Source organism: Mastomys coucha, unplaced genomic scaffold (genome assembly GCF_008632895.1).
Source record: "Mastomys coucha isolate ucsf_1 unplaced genomic scaffold, UCSF_Mcou_1 pScaffold21, whole genome shotgun sequence".
Lineage (NCBI taxonomy): Eukaryota > Metazoa > Chordata > Mammalia > Rodentia > Muridae > Mastomys > Mastomys coucha.
The window spans coordinates 160,997,337-161,000,541 of record NW_022196904.1 but is presented as its reverse complement, the minus strand read 5'-3'; the positions used below and the strand labels follow the sequence as shown (position 1 = coordinate 161,000,541).

At 45.8% G+C, this 3,205-nt stretch overlaps 1 long non-coding RNA gene across 1 annotated transcript in view; it reads right to left on the bottom strand.

Annotated features, from left to right (window-relative positions):
- Positions 1 to 2,562, bottom strand: part of LOC116101139 — an 8,182-nt gene extending 5,620 nt beyond the window's left edge. The window contains exon 1 of the long non-coding RNA XR_004122805.1: positions 2,428 to 2,562. This is a non-coding gene — a long non-coding RNA (uncharacterized LOC116101139). The remainder of the gene's footprint in view (positions 1 to 2,427) is intronic.
- Between the last annotated feature and the right edge of the window lie 643 nt (positions 2,563 to 3,205).

The window sequence follows — 3,205 nt, the reverse complement described above, 5'->3', positions numbered from 1 at the left end:
AAAAAAAAACGGAAAAAAAAAAAAGATTCCCCTGTAAGGGGAGATCCTGATGCTAATATTCTGTTCCCCCATTGGTTCTTGACTTATCAGTAAAGAAAGCTAATTACTGGTAGAGGCGGGACTTCCGGATCCCGGGAGGCAGGAGAGGAACACGAGGAAGTGTTTTCTGCCTGCTTTGGGGAAGAAGAACTCAACAACTAGGAGAGGTCTGGGAGGTGGGGGTGGGAGGAACTAGGGCCTGTGGCCACCAGTGGCCAAGGATGTTTGGCAGGAGCTAGATAGGACTAGCCACTAAGTTTAGGGTAGGTGGAGAGACGCAGGGAATAAATTGATAAGGGCATGCTTTTCTAGGTGGGAGATATCTGCACCCAGCAATTGTGCCAAGAAGGCAGGTTGTAAAGTAACAAACTGAGTGTGTCTTTTATCCTCGGATTCAAGCGTCCCAAGAGAGGGCTGGTAGCGAGGTCACCTCTGGGACCTAAAGGCAAGTAGAAAACATCCTGGAGCAAAGGCAGTAACATTTAAAACTACACGCAACATTCCCCCGTGGTCACCTGCTGCCAGCACATCATGACCAGGAGATGTGGCTTCTCTTTTTGGGTTTCCTGTATGTCTCTTCAAAGGAAATTTATAAGTATATACCTAAGAGAAGCAATCTCTTAAATGTGTACCAAAAAACGAAATAAGATTGGAAGTGTGTGTGTGTGTCTGTGTGTGTGTGTAACTTGGTTTCTGTCAGCCAAAGAAGTTCTGGTTGGAGTCAGGCAAGTCACATTACGCTTGATTTCCAGGCTCCTGAATGAAGCTGGAAGGGGTGGTCCCACCATTCAGTGGTGTTTTTTTTTTTTAAAGAGTTTATTTTTGTTTTTTTTTAACTTATTTATTTTATGTATGTGAATACACTATCATTCTCTTCAGACACATCAGAAGAGGGCATCAGATCCCACTGTAGATGGTTGTAAGCCACCATGTGGTTGCTGGGATTTGAACTCAGGACCTCTGGAAGAGCAGTCAGTGCTCTTAATCGCTGAGCCATCTCTCCAGCCCCTTCGCTGGTGTTTTAATGAAGCTCAAATGGAAGGATGTGTTCTCTGTGAGCATCTTGTATTCTTTCTCTACAAGATGGCTAACTCCCCACCGATCCCTATTGTTCCTCTCCAGAACACATCCATCATAACTGCAACCTTAAAAACTGGAAGTTAACTTGATCTAAGGCTTTCAGTTTTGTTTATCTCTTCTGTAAATGGTTGGGCAAGTGTTCTGGAGCAAAAGATCTAGACTCTCGCAGTGAACAAAACCAATCAATTTAAGTTAGGCAAGAGCAGTATGACCCTAATGGCACCTTCTAGCTGGATCTGCCTTCTAAAGTGGTCAGATGTGCCTGTGTTTAGGGGTTTTTGTTTGCTTTTTGATTATAAGAGAAAAACCGAAACACCGGGGATAGATAGATAGATAGATAGATAGATATAGATAGTAAGTGTGAAAGGAAACAGCAAGTGTCAGAAAGCTGTAACTGCAGAAACACAATCCTCGTTAAAAACATAAAATGCTTTTGGTTAAAAAAAAAAAAAATGCTAGCTGGGTGGTGGTGGCGCACACCTTTGATCCCAGCACTTGGGAGGCAGAGACAGGCAGATTTCTGAGTTCAAGGCCAGCCTGGTCTACAGAGTGAGTTCCAGGACAGCCAGGGCTAAACAGAGAAACCCTGTCTCAAAAAACCAAAAAAAGAAAAAAAGAAAAAGAAAAAAGATAAAATATAGCTTTGTCCTACAAGAAAAAGAGTGTTCCAGAATGGAAGTAGAGAGCGATAAAAACACCACCCGGAGACTGTTTCAAGAAGGCTTGTAGAAATTATGACTTAAGGAGAATGTGATGGAGTTGGGTTTAATTAAAGGTTATTGAAAATTCCTGAGGCCAGCCATGTGGCGGCGGCACACACCTTTAATCCCAGCACTCAGGAGGCAGAGGCAGGCTGAGTTTGAGTCTAGCCTGCTTTACAGAGTGAGGAGTTCCAGGACAGCCAGGGGTGGCAAGAAAGCTCATGGGAAAAGTGCTTGCCTTGTGCTAGCGGGGGGGATTGCGTTCATACAGCCAGAACATGTAAAGACCAGACACTATGCAACACGCACCTGTAATCCCAGTAGACCTACAACAACATGGGGGGGTTGGGACAGCAAATCCCTAAAATCCACAACTGGGTAAGCTTTAGTGAAAATAGAATCAACCTAGGGCCTGTGCACAATTGCATCCGAGCCTCACCGACCTCAGAGCTTGTACTTAGGGCAGAACAGCCTTTGCAAAATCCTAAGCAGTGCTGTAAAGCTGCTCTTCAGACCAAGGGAGAACATTAGAGAACAGGGTTTTATGGGTAGCTCTAGTTCTAAGGACAGAAAAGACAGGTTGGCAGAGTTCCGGAAGAGTTCTCACCTAGCATTTGTAAAGCCTTCAGTTGGATCCCAGCACCTCATGTGCGCACAAGTCTAAGAGAAATCACTATGGTGCTTCTAGATGTAAGAGCAGAGTCCACCTTCCAACATCCCTTCTGTCCATCCCTTGTGTTAGCACCCGGTACGCAGATGTGGGCGGGCCCACAGACCTGTCGTCAAGACAATGGATATTCCCAGAATTCATTGGGTTCAGCTCCCACCTTTACCTGGACTGCTATGTCAGACATATATATATATGGGTACTTTCCTCCATCTCTCTCTCTTTTTCTTCTCTCTTTCCTCTCTCTTCCCGCGCCGCAGTCCTCCCCTCCCAATTAAACCTCCTAAACTTAGAGCTGTTTGTGTCTGGTGTCTGTGGACGCGCCTGCCGCGAGCCAAACGCCATCACCTTGGGCTTCCGGGCTTCTTGGTGGCTGAGAGCTGCCAAAAAGGTGCTCACTCTGCAATGAGTGGGTACCGAAACTCTGGAGGGAGGCACTGATAGGTGAGCCCTGCTTCAAAGGAAATGCACCCTCCCAGTGCAACTCCACCCTCGTCTGTTTAGAGTTCCCTGCATAAACAACCTCCAGTGCCATGCCAAACAGGAATAACAACTATTCTGCCTAAGAGTACAAGGTGAAACATGACACCTCCCAAAGTAGAAAATGGGAGTTTCCATCAATATAAGTCCTCCCTCCTTCCAATGAGGGACAGTCATCCCTCCAAACAAGCTAAGTGGTTAATATTGAAGTAAAGGGATGGCAGACTCCCCAGGACAG